Genomic DNA, 18,689 nt, shown 5'->3' with positions numbered 1-18,689 from the left:
TACCATAGGTTGGAGTTGTCACATTATCTATATAATGTGAAAGTCTGCTGGATATAGCGTCTATCCCTGCCACTATGGGTCTACCTGGGGGGTGGTTAATGCTCTTATGCACTTTCGGTAAAAAATAGAAAACTGGGACCTTTGGATGTAAAATATAGTCAAATTCTTTTTGGTTGAGTATTCCTGTGTCTAACCCTCTTTTTAGAAAACTTTTGAATTTTTCTTGAATCTCTAAACTTGGATTTACTGCCAATTTTTTGTAGGTTTCCCCTTCTGTCAAGATTCTTGTAGCTTCCTTGTTGTAGGATTCTTTGTTCATAATGACTATACCCCCCCCCCCCCCCTTTGTCTGCTGGTTTTATAACTAGCTCTTCATTATTCTTCAATTCCCTAAGAGCTTTTTTCTCCTGTATATTCAGGTTATCTCAAAAGTTTTCTTTGAGATCTAGTTTCTTACATTCATTCAGGACCATGGTCTCGAATGTGATCATTTCGTCTGAGATCATCTGTTTCGGGAAGAACTTCTTAAGTTCTGTATGTTTAAATTCATTCTCCATACGTATCTGTCTTTCTATAGGGTTTTTTAAGAAGAATTTTTTTAAGGCAGAGATTTCTTTTACATTTATTTAGATCTATATACAGATCAAAGGGATTTATGTGTTTGCTAGGGACAAATTTTAGCCCTTTTTTCAGGATCTTCACCTGTTCTCTAGTTATTGTCGTCTCACTTAAATTATAGATTCCTATCTTACTAATATCATTAAGCTCTTCATCTTCTAGTCTTTTTCTTTCCTGTCTCTTCTTTCTCTCTTTGACTGATTTTCCTCCTCTTTTTCCTCTTGTAATGGATACCCCCGTTTCTTGTGATTTATATATATAGAGAGAGAGAGAGAGAGACGCACACTACATGGCACAGTGATTAATGTAATTTTTGTGTATGTTTTGTCAGTGATTGTGTGTGTGTGGTGGGAGGTCTATGTGTACGCCTGTGTTTGTGTAAGTCAGTGATTATGTGTGTGGGTCTGTGATTTTGTGTGTATATCTCTGATTGTGCGTGTGTAGGTATGTGATAGTGTCTATGTGTCTGTGATTGTATGTGTATATCTGTGATTATGTGTGTGTATGTGAATGTATGTGTTGTGTGTATCAGTATGTGATTGTATGTGTGTGTGGGTCTGATTGTGTGTGCATGTATGTGATTGTGGATATAGGTATGTGATTGTGTGTGGGTATATATGTAATTGTGTGTGTCTGTGATTGTTTCTGTATGTATGTGTGTGGGGGGGTCTATGATTGTGTGTATGTAAATCTGTGATTATGTGTGTATGTATGTGACTGTGTGTATAGGTCTGTGATTGTGTATATTTGTAATTGTGTGTATAGGTCTGTGATTGTGTGTGTGTCTGTGATTGTGTGTGTATAGGTCTGTGATTGTGTGTGCATATTTGTTATTGTGCAAATAGGTCTGTGAGTGTTTGTGTCTGTGCTTATGTGTGTATAGGTTTGTGATTGTGTGTGTGTGTGTATATCTGTGGTTATGTGTGCATATGCATATAAATGTGTATGTATTTAGTAGATAGCTACCTAATTTGGTATCCTTAAAGGGCCACTCCAGGCAACTTCCACTACCCTCAACTCTGCAAGTGTAATTATTGCAGTTTTCATAAACTGCAATATTTACCTTGAAGGGTTAAGTCCTCCTCTAGTGGCTACTAGACTACTAGTGTGCTATAACGACGCTGGACGTCCTCACGTTATGTGAGAACCTTCAGCGTCGCCGAAATCCCCATAGGAAAGCATTGAAAGCATTATTCAATGCTTTCCTATGGGGAGGTCAAATGCGCATGCGCATTAGGTCTCCGCCGCCGCCGGCCGCGCATGCCAAATAGGTCACCCCTGACGGATGATGTCGGCGGGGGAGGAGCGTAGGTGGAGCCTGACCCAGCGCCGATGTCCCCCAGGTAAGTCACTGAAGGGGTGGGAGAGGGAGGGGACCTGCAGTTTTCCTGGCACTGGAGAGTCCCTTTAAATATGGCAATTCCACATAAGAATAACAAATAAGGGAGTTATCTACTAAACAAAACTAATAAAATGTTTTTTTTAAGTTTTATTATATAAATTATTTACATTATAGAGTTTATGTGTGGCCCAAGACAATTCCTCTGAGCTTAATGTGGCTCAGGGAAGTCAAAAGGTTGGACACCAATGATATAAATTGAGTGTGCCCATGTGATGATATGGGTGAGTAGTTATTGCTAGGCAGAAAAAAATGTTTTTTTTAATTTAATCAAATAGAAGTTAGTAGTTGAATATCTTGAATATGGCTTTGCCTCATTTGCACTTGACCAATGAACATTTCAAATTCGCAATCTTTAAAAAGGGCAAACTGGGAAAACAGATTTTCAGGCAGAATAAAGTCCTGCAAACAGTGGTTACTAAAGAAACCCTTTCTGAGGATGTCCACCCCCTTTAAAATAAAAAAAGAGAAATAGTAAATTCACCTCCAGTCCATTGCCGACTAGTAGTTCTCCCTACAGCCCGATTCTGTTTGCCTGACTTCAGTCCCACTTGTCGGAGGGGAAGGGAGGTCGGGTAGGCAGACTAAGGGGAGGACAGGGGCAGCATGGGTGGGAACATTCGCTGCTAATGACACTTCTGAAGGTGGAGAAGCTAAAGGGTCACTTTCTGTATGTGCGTCGTTTCCAAGCAAAACGCTATACATATAGACTTCAGGCACCATGGTAATATCAGATCAATTAATGAAATAAGTCTTTAACCCCTTAAGGACCAAACTTCTGGAATAAAAGGGAATCATGACATGTCACACATGTCATGTGTCCTTAAGGGGTTAAAGAAGGCTGTAAATACTGGGGCTTCCTAAAGGAGAAAAGCTGAACATCATAGAGCATGCCAATGAAAAGGCAAAAATAAAGATAAGAAACAGAAGGAATACAATAGTGGAGAGGTGACCTATAAACAACAAAATGCAAACAACTAAAGAGGCAGAGCTAATATACAGTTCACCTTACTATGGTTAGCCAGGAAATAATGTATCCATTGTAGATGGTTTTATTTTCTTATTCAGTGGTTTAATTTATAGAAAAGTGATTGTTCCCCTAACTATTATAGCCCTGAATATCCTGTTTTGCAAAAAAAAAAAGTATTTAATTACTTTTTGCTCATCAACCTTTCTAATCATTTCCTGCTATATATGCACTTATTTAAATAAGCAATGTATCTGATGTATGTGAAATCCCATTTCCTCAAGTTTTTGTGTTGAGTATAAACTATTTTCTAAAAGAATGCAACAAAAACTAGGATGCAAAAATAATAGTTAAAGCGTTTACACGTGTAAAATATCTTGAAAGGATATAATTGTTGTGATCCGTTTAACTGTTTTGAAACACTAATATTTGTGTTCAGCAAAGTCTCCTGAGTATACTAGTACCCCTCATGTACAGGTTTTATGGTGTTTTCAAAAGTTGCAAAGTCAAATATAAGGCTTGCGTTTCAGTTTTATCACATTGAAATTCACCAGATTGGTTACGTTGCCTTTGAGACCGTATGGTAGCCCAGGAATTAAAATAACCCCCATGATGGCATACTATTTGCAATAGTAGACAACCCAAGGTATTGTAAATGTGGTATGCCAGTCTATTTTAGAAGCCACTTAGTCACAAACACTGGCCAAAATGGGCGTTCAAATTCGTTTATTTTTTTTTTACACACAAACAAATATTAACACTAACTTTGGCCAGTGTTTGGGACCAAGCAGCTACTAAAATAGACTGGATATACCCCATTTGCAATACGTTTGGTTGTCTACTATTGCAAATGGGATGCCATCATGGATATTTCTCATTCCTGGGCTACCATCCAGTCTCAAAGGCAACATAACCAACCTCAATGTGAAAAAACTGAAAAATGTAACATGCTTGATTTGACCCTGTAATTTCCCAAAACACCATAAAACCTGTACATAAGGGGGCACTGTTTTTTTACACAAGAGACATTTCTGAATACAAATGTGTATTTTATTGCAGTAAAAGCAAACAGTATTATGACATTCACAGTTAAAATTTCTTATTTTCTCCCATTTTTTTTTATATTTTATTCATATTCATTTATGTTTCATAGCTAAATATTTGCTGTTAAATGAAAGCCCTGTTTTCCCTGAATAAAATTATATATAATAAGTGTGGGTGCATTTAATTTGAAATAGGTGAATTACGGTTGAACAATATACGTAGTCAAATTCCAGGTTTTGTTTTTCGTTTTGTTTTGATCACAACGTGTACATTTGGCTCAGTCCTTAAGGGTTTAAGGAAACAACAGAGCTTTGACTTTTTAAGAGTTGCAACAGGCAGGAGGATTAATACAAAAGGGCACACAACTGGTAAACCGATCTAAGAGGTAAGGAAATATATGCATTTTTTCATCTGCATGATAAATGATCAGAAAAAAATGGATTCTCCCACTGACAGAAATAGTAGTGAAGACAAAGTATCTTAAACTGAAGTCTATACAGATGGCCCAACAGCATCAAATGCTAGAAAATATTAAAATAAATCTTTAGATTTAGCAATTTTCACTGGTCATTTAGGTTAAAAGAATTTCAGCACATCAAAGATTAAAACGAGTGAACTGGAATGAAGGAGGTTAATTAAAGGACCACTCTAGTGCCAGGAAAGCATACTCGTTTTCCTGGCACTAGAGTGCCCTGAGGGTGCCCCCACCCTCAGGGACCCCCTCCCGCCCGGCTCTGGAAAGGGGAAAGGGGTTAAATCGTACCTTTTTCCAGCGCTGGGCGGAGAGATCTCCTCCTGCTCTCCTCCTCCGATCCTCTTCTTCTCCTCCCCGTCGGCTGAATGCGCACGCGCGGCAAGAGCTGCGCGCGCATTCAGCCGGTCACATAGGAAAGCATTCATAATGCTTTCCTATGGACGCTGGCGTGCTCTCACTGTGAAAATCACAGTGAGAAGCACGCAAGCGCCTCTAGTGGCTGTCAATGAGACAGCCACTAGAGGACATAGGGGGAAGGCTTAACCCATTCATAAACATAGCAGTTTCTCTGAAACTGCTATGTTTCTGAAAAAATGGGTTAACCCTAGAAGGACCTGGCACCCAGACCACTTCATTAAGCTGAAGTGGTCTGGGTGCCTAGAGTGGTCCTTTAATAAGGTATCTTAAACTATGCAAACTTATAGCCTCTTTTGGATTCCACTACCACCTATACGCTGATGACACCCAAATATATCTCTCCTCCCCGGACCCCTCCCCTGTTGTCCTGCAACGTGTCACTGCTTGCCTTTCTTCCATCCCTGACTGAATGTCCTTGTGCTTTTTGAAACTCAATCTCTCTAAAACTGAACTCCTTGTCTTTCCTCCTCCTAATACTGATCCTCCTCTCTCGCTCTCCCTTCAAGTCAGTGATATACACATAAGTCCATCCTTGCAAGCACGCTGTCTTGGCGTTATACTTGATTCTGGCCTCACCTTTGAGCCTCACATCCAGTTTGTTGCCAAATCCTGTAGATTCCAACTTAAAAACATAGCCCACATCCGCCCATTTCTTACACAAGATGCTACTAAGGAGCTTGTCCATGCTCTAGTAATTTCCTGCATGGAGTATTGTAACCCTCTCCTGATTGGTCTCCCTAAAAGCCGTATTGCCCCGCTAAAGTCTGTAATGAATGCCGCCGCCAGACTGATTTTCCTCTCTAGTCGGTCCTCTCACACCTCACCCCTCTGCCACTCCTTACATTTGCTCCCTGTATCCTATAGGAGTCAATTCAAAGTGCTAACCCATACATATAAAGCACTGAACAATTCTAGCCCCCATTATATCTCTTCACAGATCAGATAGGTATGCCCCTCCTCGTTCCCTCCGCTCTGCCCGTGACCACCTCCTGACCGCTGCTCGCACCCGTACGGCCAACTCGCACTTGCAAGGCCTTCTCGCGGGCAGCTCCCTTCCTATGGAATAGCCTGCCTACCCCCATCAGACTCTCCCCTAGTCTTCAATCCTTTAAAGGACCACTATAGGCACCAAGACCACTTCAGCTTAATGAAGGTCCATCTAGGTTTAAACCTGCCTGCTGTAAACATAGCAGTTTCAGAGAAACTGTTATGTTTACATATGGGTTAATCCAGCCTCTAGTGGCTGTCTCATTGACCGCCGCTAGAGGCGCTTCTCACTGTGATTTTCACAGTGAGAAGACGCCAGCGTCCATAGGAAAGCATTGAGAATGCTTTCCTATGGACTGACTAAATGCGCGCGCAGCTCTTGCCGCACATACACATTCAGTCAATGACGTCGTAAGGAGGAGGAGAATCCCCAGCGCCGAGGGAGAAAGGTAAGCCTTTAACCCCTTCCTGCCCCCTAGAGCCCGGCAGGAGGGAAGCCATGAGGGTGGGGGGGACCTATTAACACTATAGTGCCAGGAAAACTAGCTTGTTTTCCTGGCACTACAGTGGTCCTTTAAGAAGTGCCTTAAAACAAATATCTTTAGGAAAGCTTATGGCCTCCAAGAGTAACCTCTACCTTACACACCTGCCTCTTGCTCTCTCCTATAGGCCAGCGCTTTACACCCTCCTCCAGCTCTACTTCACTCCCACCTTTTTCAATTGATATTTCCTGTCCTAATGTGTCTTATACCCCACCTCCTATAGATTGTAAGCTCATTTGAGCAGGGTCCTCTTTAACCTATTGTTCCTGTAAGTTCTCTTGTAATTGTCCTATTTATAGTTACATCCCCCTCATAATATTGTAAAGCGCTACGGAATTTGTTGGTGCTATATAAATGGCAATAATGATAATAATAATAATAATAATAATAATAATAATAATAATAATAATAATGCAAGAGGTGAAAGTGAACGAGGAGAAAATATACTTAACCCCTTAAGGACCGGACTGTTTATGCAATGTTGTACATTTGCGACCAGGCATCTTTTTACACTTTTGTGGTGTTTGTGTTTAGCTGTAATTTTCCACTCTCTCATTTACTGTTCCCATACAAATTATATATTGGTTTTTTTCAGGACAAAAGGGGCTTTCTTTACATACCATTATTTATATAATCTCATGTAATTTAATTTTTAAAAAATGAAAAAATATGATGAAAAATTGAAAAAAATACATGTTTTTTGACTTTTATCTGAAAAATCTTTTACTCATCTACAAAAGCGAATGAAAAAAACTGCTAACTAGATTCAAAATTTTGTCCTGAGTTTAAAAATACCCAGTGTTTACATGCTTTTTGCTATTTTTTTGCATGTTATAGGGCTATAAGTACAAGTAGGATATTGCGGTTTCAAAACATACATTTTTAAAATGTATCAATAGTGACATTGTAACACTATTATCTGTCATAAATCGCTGAATAACACCCCACATGTACATATTTTTTTTAAAGTAGACAACCCAGGGTATTCAATATGGGGTATGTCCAGACTTTTTTAGTAGCCACTTAGTCGCAAACACTGGCCAAAGTTAGCGTTCATATTTGTTTGTGTGTGAAAAAAGTAAAAAACTAAATTGAACGCTAATTTTGGCCAGTGTTTGTGACTAAGTGGTTACTAAAAAAGACTGGACATACCCCATTTGCAATACCTTGGGTAGTCTTCTTTTGCAAATGGTATGCCATCATGGGGGTAATTCTCATTCCTGGGCTACCATACGCTCTCAAAGACAACGTAACCAACCTGGCCATTTTCAATGTAAAAATATTTGACCCATATATTTAACCCTGTAACTTTCAAAAAGGCTATAAAACATGTACATGGGGGGTACTGTTATACTCAGGAGACTTTGCTGAACACAAATATTAGTGTTTCAAAACTGGAAAATGTATCACAACAATTATATCATCAGTAAAAGTGCTGTTTGTGAGTGAAAAATGCAAAAAAAGTCACTTTCACTGACAATATCATCGCTGTGATATGTTTTACTGTTTTGAATCACTAATATTTGTGTTCAGCAAAGTCTCCTGAGTAAAACAGTACCCCCCATGTACAGGTTTTACTCAGGAGACTTTGCTGAACACAAATATTAGTGTTTCAAAACTGGAAAATGTTTCACAACAATTATATCATCAGTAAAAGAGTGCTGTTTGTGTGTGAAAAATGCAAAAAAAGTAACTTTCACTGACAATATCATCGCTGTGATATGTTTTACTGTTTTGAATCACTAATATTTGTGTTCAGCAAAGTCTCCCGAGTAAAACAGTACCCCCCATGTACAGGTTTTAGGGTGTCGTAGAACGTTACAGGGTAAAATACAGTGATAGCAAATTAAATTCTCTGGACTTTCGGCCTGGGTTGGCAGGCAGGTCCCTTAAATTGCAATCAATAAAATAACTTAATTATGTAAAAATATTACATAAATACGCACGTAGAATTTAAATATATATGCATATTTATATATTTGAAGTCTACGTGTATATTTATATAATTATTGATGTAATTTTGTATAGTTCGTATTCTTTTTATTTATTTATATATACATAGATATATATACAATTTCATTCTAAGTGTATTTTGATATAAATATATATATATATTAATATCAAAATACAGTTAGAATAAAATTTCGTATAGATATATAATTTTTTTTAAATTTGTATTATTATTTTTACATGTTTAATTTAATTTAAATTACTTTTTATTTGTATTTTATAATAATATATATACAATATATATAGTTATTATATATATTATATATATACGTGTGTAATTTAATTATAAGTGTATTTTTATATTAATATATGTACATATTAATATAAAAATGCACTTAGTATGACATTATATATATGATATATAGACTTATATTATATAGGTATAATATATGTCTATATATCATATATATATATATACACATATATAATAATAATTTTTTTTTATTCACTTTAACTTAATTTTTTTTTATGATTTTACACTAGCAGGGAGACTGCCTGTCAGCACAGACAGTCCCCCTGCAGGCAGACACATGGACACCTATTGTGACCATGTGGTCGCCCTGTTGGGCGATCACATGGCCACAGGGGTCCTAATCCGCCATGGGGAGACTGTCTGGGCTGCAGGCAGTCTCCCCACAACGGGAGCACCGCCTATCGCCGCCGGGGGAACGACGACGATCGGGTAAGTACATCTTAAATTTAGGACGGTTCAGGACCGTCGACGGTCGGCAATGGAAAAATGAACCGTCCTGCGTCCTTAAGGGGTTAAAGACCGAACTGTAAAAATAAAACTTTGTGTTTTGCATTCAGTGGAAAGTGTTCACCATATTTCTGGTAGCAGAATATTGGAAAGTTGTCTAGAAACATATTATATGCACTGTAATAATTCTGAGTGCACATCTATGTGGTCACAGACATATAATGATATACAGCATTTGAATGGTGCTTTGGTTTTTGTTGTCATGACAATGAGAGACTGGATGCACTAGCTTAGTTGCTATAGTAATTTCATAGTCATCAAAAAGACAAGCTTCTCAGAAGCAAGCAAGCAAGCCAAGACCACAACTCATGCTCTGGTCCTAGAGGTGTTAAACTCTAATAGATATATATTGTACTCTGGGTTTCTATAATCCTAAATATACAAATAGTTAACAGATTATGTCATTTACGTATGGTGATACATGTATGATTAAGCTGTAACAATTCAGTGTGTGTTTCAATGAGAAGCTATTAGTATATTAAAGTATGACACACCAATTACTTATCAAGCTTGAAAAACATGGTGATGTGTGTAAAATGCTAAAATGCTGTCTGTGCAGAACAGCAGGCCCTGTGTATGTATCACATCCTGTTTGAATAACAAGTAATCCAGCTGCTCAGCACTCCCTCTCCCTACAACTAGTCCCCTGCCCCTCTCACTGTTCATATGGTATAGTAACCCTTTGCACCTCCTAACTGAATGAAATATTTAACTATATCTATAGCGTAAAATGTTAAGATCTGTGCTACAAACAGGCCTTAAATGTTACTCTCCACGCAAGCCTGAATGGTCCACGATACTGGGGTAAATTTCTATTCACCAATGATAATTTTCTCTCGCCAATGGCTAGTGGCAAGTGAAAAGTTTGAGCCCTGTTATGTCAAGTACACATCATCCATATCTAAGAAGGTAGAATTTTTTAAACATAACATTAACTCGCCTACAGTTGTTCCTTCTTTTAAATGATTTATGAATGTATAGCTTAAAAAGGCACTTATCTAGAGGTCTTTTTATGTATTTACACATATATCACAAATATTTACAATGTTATGTACTAGCATACATAAATATGTAAAATTTTACAAGGATAAGTACTTACTGATGCAGGCCGTCATAAATGTATAGACATAAATGCATGCAGTCATTGTGCCTTAATATATATATATATATATATATATATATGTATTAAGGCTGTTTGGCCTGTATTTGTGGGAGGGGCTTAAATTAATTCACTCCCCTATATAAGGGACACCCCTTACCTGACTCATATCGCTTGAGGTCAGCATCAGAATGATTTCCACTTCCGGGTCATCCAGACGCCATTTTACCTGATTACTGCATGAGGTTTTCTAAGCTGAGCTGTGTCATGAATCCAGCCACAGGTTTTTCCGGCCTACCACCTGTGGCTGGATGGTGTCCAAGTGACTCACAAACCGTAAGTCGACCTACCCGTTACGCCAGGCATCAGTCCCACGGCACCATGTACGGGTCAGGTCCTCACTTTACGGCTGCATTTTGTCTAAGTCTGTTCTAAAACCATTGCATGTTCATGCATATCATTCGTTTAAACCCCCTACCGGTCTTTGGGTGTACTACAGGCTTCTTGGACATTATCGCATTTCATGTACAAACCAATGAACCACAGCATTTTCACCTACACACTGCCCCTACCGGTCATTCGGTATAAAATATTGTAGTAAGAGTAGATGATCCTACTTACATATACTAGAGCAACGACCTGTTCTAGTTTGGAGAATTTCAGGTGGAATAATCCCCACCTCGGGATATAGTGGACCCAGGTATAGCAGCAAAGCAGTATTAAATAGGAAGGAGGACAAAAAAAATGACTGGATGGTTTAAAAATTATATATACTTTAATATAATAAGAAAAAAGTGAATAATACACTATAAAACCAGTCCTGTATAAAAGTCCAAAATTCTTCCTCACTTGACGCGTTTCGCCGAAGCTTTCTCAAAAGGTTAGTTAGGTTAGTGGTCCCGCAAGGCCAAAACCCCGCCTCACACGAGGAGGCATACACCCCTCGGGCCACTCGTGAGCTAGCCGCCTCGCATTGTATCATAGAGAGGGCCTCACCTGTCGCTCCCCTTCCTATTTTCTGGTTACTGTCACCGAGAGGCCAACATCCTGCCACAACGTTCGGTGGCCACACAAAATCCCCTCGCGCCAAGCATCTAGAGCCTCTCAAGCCACTTGGCAACTAGCAGGGCCTCACCAGTCACCAAAAAACACCAAGCCTAATTGTTTCGCCTTACGGCTTAGTTAGCAAGCCAGTACAAGACCCCTGGGTACAAATAATAATTGCAATCTTTATTGTTATTTAAGTATTTCTCAAAAAGATGGTGAAGAATCACCTCTTCCTAGCACCCCGGCTTATGACAGACTGGCAATCTCGAGTCGGTCACCACAGCCCTCACAAGGCTGGGCCTCACACTACTGTACAACCAGCACCAACCGAAACTCGGTTACCTGGTACAATCAATTCTTATGACACATAAGACGTTAACCCTGCACGTATGATCCCAGCACATTGGGGAAGCAAGGCATATATATGTATGATGATATATCTGTGATGGTCAGATCCAGGGATTCCAGGTAAATCAGGAACTGACCATCCCTTGGTTGGGTTGGCATTTGGAATATGTAGAGATGTTTATTTGTGCAGGTACCCATACAGAAGGGATTTTGTCCCAAACAAATGGACGAGCACTCTCACGCTCCAGGTACCAGCACCTCTGAACTACCAGAGACAATTGATATGAGTAGTTGCATTGCATATAGACTGTTGCATATATGTTCAAATGGTTCAGGGCACATGACAAACCATGTGTCCCAATACAACTTACAAATAACGTACTCACCATCTGTACACACCAATGCATTTTCAACACTCCTGACTAATCAACCTTCAAGACTTGTAGTAGATTTACTAAAGCTCTGGAGCTTCATAGGACTCCCTTACAGGTATCGTAAATACACCTTCAAGGAATATAGCATGCCCTCACTTACAGTCAGCACAACAGAACCATTGGCTGTAAACACACTCATAGCCAAGATTTGCAGAGGGGTCTTCCACTCTCCACCATTTTCAGCATGGCACCAAACACTAACACATTGGTATTGTCACAAAGAAATCTTCCCTTATACAAAGACTAACCATAGACTTATTGGCACCACACACCTCCGCTACCCCAAGTCTCAACTCCCTCATACCCTCCGAGGAGTTTCCTTACTATACAACACCATTGATCTACCTTTACAGCTATCACTCAAGCATGGGCTGAAGCTTGGTTAAGTAAGACCAATATCATCAACGCAGTAAATAGCTACCATCTACCCTACACACTGGCACTTACATGGCATAAAATGGGCAATCCTTTCCCAGCTCAACTTTCGGGCTACAGATTAGCCTACTATCGATATTCGCATATACTCTGTGCTGGTTATGATAACATATCCAGAGGCCTTACAGTCATACACTTTCTAGAAGACTTTTTGTTGATCAAAGATAACATATTTTACACTAGAAGCCTCACGGCAGCTTAGTCTGGTTGACCACTTGAGCGTCCCAGTACCCCATAAGAAACAGAAGGCCCAGACACTATCATCACATTACTGGGCATACGACTTGAGTCGGCATCCATACACGCAAGTTACCACAAGACAAATAGGGAACATTCTCAACTACATCAATCACTACCTCCTGCTTAGTACTTACAACTGCAAGGAACTACAATCCCTTCCAGGTTCCTTAATTTTGCCATGCCAATCATACCACAAGACCACACTTTCATATCCAGAGTACTTTTTTCCACACTTCCAACATGACGATCAGAGGATGTCCCTAGACACCCCAGCAACAGCAGACCTGCACATGGGAGGACGTTTCTTAACCACTTGGCATAGTAAAAGCATGTTCCTTTCAGGATTGTCTGACACTTCTTCAACCAGATGGTCAGACGCGGCGTCTACCACGGGTTTGGCAGCGATCTACTGGGAACCATTACTTTGGAGCTGTTGACCATGGCATCCAGGTTTGGAAATTTTTCCACCACCTCAGCCCCTTTGTAGCAGCTGCTGTGGCATGGGGTAAATCATGGTCAGGGTCATTAATCCGTTGTTACTCAGACAACTAAGCACATGTCATATCATCAACAAATGCCACTACTCATCCATAAGGTCATGATATTTCTGGGGAACTCACTTGGTTGGCAACTTATCACATTTCTTTTACTTTCATGTACCAGGCGGGGGTATACATCCCTGCCGACAATTGACTCATTTATATTCCAGGCATGTTCATCATACCCTTCCTACAGCCGCCCATACAGTCACGGCCACTCTTTCGTTCCAGAGACAAAATCATGGATTAGACATACTCATGCAGCATTGCATGCACTATCCCACCTAGCACTTTCGTCCCATACTTGTAGAACGCATAACACAGCTTGTTCATCATACGCTTCCTACAGCCGCCCATACAGTCACGGCCACTCTTTCGTTCCAGAGACAAAATCATGGATTAGACATACTCATGCAGCATAACATGCACTATCCCACCTAGCACTTTCGTCCCATACTTGTAGAACGCATAACACAGCTTTTCACCTGGCTTAAAGAATCTCATTGGAACACGACATAGCTCAACCTGTGTCATAACATTTCTCCTAGGTTTTGATTCTTTTTGCCACCTTAAACTTAAACTATCTCACACACCATTAATTATATATTTTACAGGCATTCAACAACACAGGATAACATATGGCCAAAACTACCATAACTTCATGCTATCATACCAGACAAGAATATACTCAGAGGTTTTCAGGAATCCGTTCCCCCACGTTCCTCTCAGAGATTACCAATAGCCATCCAACTTTTTATCCTTATCGGACCTATTAGATCTACAACCATTCAATTATACTACCAAGTCGGCCATTACCAGCCATGCACATTGCCTTTTATGCCTTTCTCAGGACAGAGAATCCACTACCATCACCACCACTCAGACAGATCATTGTCTTTAACGATTCCACGTAAGTAAACACATATATCATTACCTATTGGCTCTACCACATTCCGAAACGAGTCAACACGCACCAACAGTAGAGATAACATACTATTCTACCCACAACAAATGGTGTCCACTTTCGGTTCTAGATTCCTACCTGCAAAATCCTTCCAGGAATTAAATACTGTAATGCATTTAAGGAAATGTCTGGTTAATTTGTATATATTTGTTGACTGTATTAAATCTTTGATTATTATTTTTTGCCCTCTTTATTTACAGGCCTACCGTATCGTTGGTCTCGGCACACCACAACTTACTTGCTCCCTTTATACTATCTTACGCTTATGCTGGATCCTTACTCCATATACGGCTATTTGCCCCTTACACAAATATATATACACACACACACACATATACATACATACAGGGCCACGGCTCCAGGCGGCACTTTCACAGGGGCTAAGTCATTAATATTGATATCACTGTAATTGTGCCTATAGGACAGAAGGATCTTCAAAGGCAGGTGTGCCCAAAATGTAGATCCCCAGATGTCAAAAATTAATTTCCATGACGCTTTGTCATTCTAAAGGTATGCAAAGCATCATGGGTCATGGAAGTTGTAATTTTACTACATCTGGGGAGCCAACATTTTGGGCAGCCCTGTTCTAAGGAAAGAAGTTTGGATGCTTTGCTTTTGTAAGTAGCATTTTCTGTGTATTTTGTCTATCCTGTCTACAAGATAACTAGGACTGGAGATTAAAGGAACACTAAAGTGTCAGGAATACAAACCTGTATTGTGTACACTATCTTCCAGGAGTGGCTGTTTAGGTGACCGGCCCCTTTTCTGTGCAGTAAAGAGTAGATTTTACTCACCTTTTCTCCCATGCTGCACCAATCTTGCTGCGGTGGCTCCACCTCCAAGACTGAGATCATCAATTATTATTATCATTTTATTATTTATATAGCGCCATCAGATTCCGTAATCTTGATGATCTCATTCAATCCAATGCTTATCCATACAAAAACTATTGTGCATGCGTGGCAAAATGCCGCACTGTGTATAATAGCATCTCCTCGTAGAGATAAATTGAAGCAATGCATATCTTTGGGGTGCGTACAGCGCCTTCATGCAGGAGATTAAGAGGCAGATTAATGGTATGGAGAAATGATAAGGGAGAATGGGAAAATGTGAAAGAACTGGCAAGGGAATTACAAACTTCAGGCTAAAATAACAAAAGATTGGTGAACTGAGGAAATTCTAGACTTCTGCTATACTGGTCTAAAGTGTGCAGCTCTCCACAATTCCCAGAATAGTGAACAAACCCTGTTGTAGTTGCATACACAGTTAATGCATTAATAACACTGTGCTGTACAATAATTCCCTGTTTTTGTTCTACAAGAGAAGTTTATTAATAGCACAATCATGTGTGTTAGCTGATCAAGCGCCTAGTGATGTTTTGTGCTGGAGGTAAAATCTGTGAGTCTGTGACCCAAATTCAGGATGGGCCAACATTGCAGAACTGCGGCTCCACCCACACATACAGAGTTTATTCTGCAGGCTACACTAAAAAGCACTCCTGTCTTGGGCTGAAATTTATTTACCCCTTAAAAATTGAGGCAATTGTATAAGTTGTGAACCAAAGCAAAGACCTAGAATATTAGCTATATGTCTGTTCATCCATAATTATTATATATCAATTTGTTCAGGAGAAATAGGGCTTTCATTTCACATCAAATATTTATATATGAAATAAAATGTATTAATGAAAAGGGTTTTTATTGTTTTTTTTGTCTTTAAAGTGTGAGAAACGAAAAATAAAATAATGCATTTTAACTGTGAATGTCATAATACTGATTTTACTGCAATAAAACACATATATTTGTGTTCAGAGATGTCCCAGGAGTACAATGTGTTTTGAAAGGTTACAGGGGCAAATAAAGAGCTTGCCCATTCCAATTTTGACACATTGAAATTTGACCGATTACTCTCATCATGGCATACCATTTGCAAAAGTGGGTATTCAAAATGGGGTATGCCCAGTCTTTTTTAGTGGCCACTTCGTCATAAACCCTGGCAAAAAAAAATAGATACAAATGATGGTGAGTGCCAGAGGTTTGTCATATGTAGTAAGGCCTTTTGGCCTGTGTTTGTGGGAGGGGCGTATGACACACCCCTTCCCTACTTAAGGGACACCCCTTACCTGGCTCCATACCTTCGAGGTCAGCGTTGCATCCTGAATCCACTTCCGGTTCACGGACGGCGCCATCTTGCTTTCGGAAACCCGCGTTTTTCTTCGGTGTCAGCTGTGTCCAGGAACTCCTTACAGGTCTTTCCACGGCCAGCCACGCACAAAAAACCCGGTCTTCTTCGCTGATCGAGTCCTCAGGACTTCTCAAACGTAAGTCCGTCGCCCGGATCACTTCCCACGGCGTCGCAATAATTTTCAGCCTCACTTTACGGCCACACGCTTTACGGCCAAAGTCTCAGGCAAATTAACCCTCCGGTTTCCGGAAACCAAGTACTAAGTATGTAGCATTCTTATGCTTTACTTTTTCCCTCCTTTATTTCAGTTTGTTTCTATATAAGTTTTTAGTACCTGATAGTAGGATTATTCATTTTTAATGCAGATTATAGTTTATTAAATACCAGTCTGTTTTATATACATATAACGATTATAGCAGGTATTTCATAATTTATGCTGTCACATTAATTATACCTAGGTTAGGGCTCATGTATTATTAGTTCATGATATTATCCTGGTATACATATACATAGTTTTGCTTGAACAACTTTACTTTTTGTGTACCTTCCATTTACACTTAGGAAATTTGTTTTAAACAAACGTTTTTTTTTTTTTTTTTCCCTGTTTAAACACACCATGTACACTTTTCATTACATGGCACGTGTCATATGCTGACTTTTCTTTATGTACTCAAATTACATACACTAGAAACTCAGATAATTAATCAGGAATAGGTATAATGTGTATATATATGTGATAAGGTTTTCTCTAATTTAATTGTGTATATTACGTTGTCACTACCATGTACACCCGTTTACATGGCTCGTACATTTCCTGACCTTTCTGCATATACTCAAACGATATATCGTGTATACAGAACACGGTCCCAACATCTCACACTTTCAGGTTTGAATCACACTTTTGGTTTAACCTCTCATACGTCAACTTTTCTGCATATGGTCAATTTTCATAGTTTAAACTCATACTCCCTGCACTATGATTACTACAGTAGCACGGCCATATATATATTTAAAATTTTGGTCACCAGGTATACACATTATATGTAGACACTACAAGCTAATCCTGCGTTACGGTTTTTCTCCATAACAATCAGGCGGGGTACTTCCTTACTCTAATTGTTCCCCTTCAACACATACGGTTAATAAAATCAACCACAGCATAACTAGTCTACGTTAGTATCACAGGATCCATTTCTCATACTATCATATCTATTTCTACCCTTTTAGGTTTATCCAGGTTTTCTATACCTTACGCACCATATACGTATACATACTATCAGGTACGTAAGCCTGCTCACGTGTCACATACGTTCTCCCTAAATAGGACATAGAGTACTGGCAAGTTAGGGGTATAGGCCCAAATAGGTATCTCCCCTCTTGGCATACCGCCTATAGTTTAGAGGTCCGCGAGGCCAACACCCCGCCTCAAACGTTTCGGAGGCATACACCCCTCGGGCCACACGTTAGTTAGCCGCCTCGCAAAGTTTAGAGAGGGCGTCACCTGTCACTCCCTTCCCCTGTTTTTCTTTTATTGTCACCGAGAGGCCTACGAATTCCTGCCACTACATGGGTGGCCTCAATATTCCCTCGCGCCAACGCATAGAGCCTCTCATAGCCACTTGGCAAATAGCAGGGCCTCACCTGTCACCAAAGGACAAGATTAATTTTTTCGCCTCACACGGCATAATTAGCCCGCCAGTACATCCCCTGGGTTTCAACACTAACGGTATATTTTCTCATCTAGTATGTCTCAAGAAGGGGTAGAGGATTTCTCCATCCCGAGCACTCCGGCTAGACCAAACTCCCCACCACCGGAAGAAGACATGGCTAGTCCTGCATCATTCAGGTCCTGGACAATCCCTCGCATAACTAGCGAACTCAGGAGGCGACACATTCCTTTCCCCGCTACTGCCAGGAAAGCGGAACTATACAAACTGTTGCACACCTCAACTGATAACTCTGATGCAGGGGAAGGGACTAGCCAGTCTAACCCGACAGATATACATGGCATGCTTACATCCCTCATGTCATCCATGGGCAAGGTAAACTCCAGGCTGGAGAAACTGGAATCGGTCACCACAGCCCTTACCTTGGCTGGGTCAGTCACTGTGACCCCTCCGCCACTGGTCGAGTTGCCACTAGTTTCTCCAGCCACCACCTCTGACGAGCAGGAGGTTAAC

The 18,689-nt window shown here is 40.0% G+C and overlaps 1 protein-coding gene and 1 long non-coding RNA gene across 9 annotated transcripts in view; one reads left to right on the top strand and one right to left on the bottom strand.

Moving 5' to 3' along the window:
- Positions 1-18,689, top strand: part of LOC134609683 (uncharacterized) — a 540,481-nt gene that overhangs the window by 256,664 nt on the left and 265,128 nt on the right. The window lies entirely within an intron of this gene.
- The window catches only part of NAV1 (neuron navigator 1), a 468,714-nt gene that overhangs the window by 408,204 nt on the left and 41,821 nt on the right, over positions 1-18,689 (bottom strand). The window lies entirely within an intron of this gene.

The sequence above is a fragment of the Pelobates fuscus genome, chromosome 1 (assembly GCF_036172605.1).
Source record: "Pelobates fuscus isolate aPelFus1 chromosome 1, aPelFus1.pri, whole genome shotgun sequence".
NCBI lineage: Eukaryota > Metazoa > Chordata > Amphibia > Anura > Pelobatidae > Pelobates > Pelobates fuscus.
The sequence above is the reverse complement of the archived record's forward strand: the minus strand, read 5'-3'. Positions and strand labels throughout refer to the sequence as shown.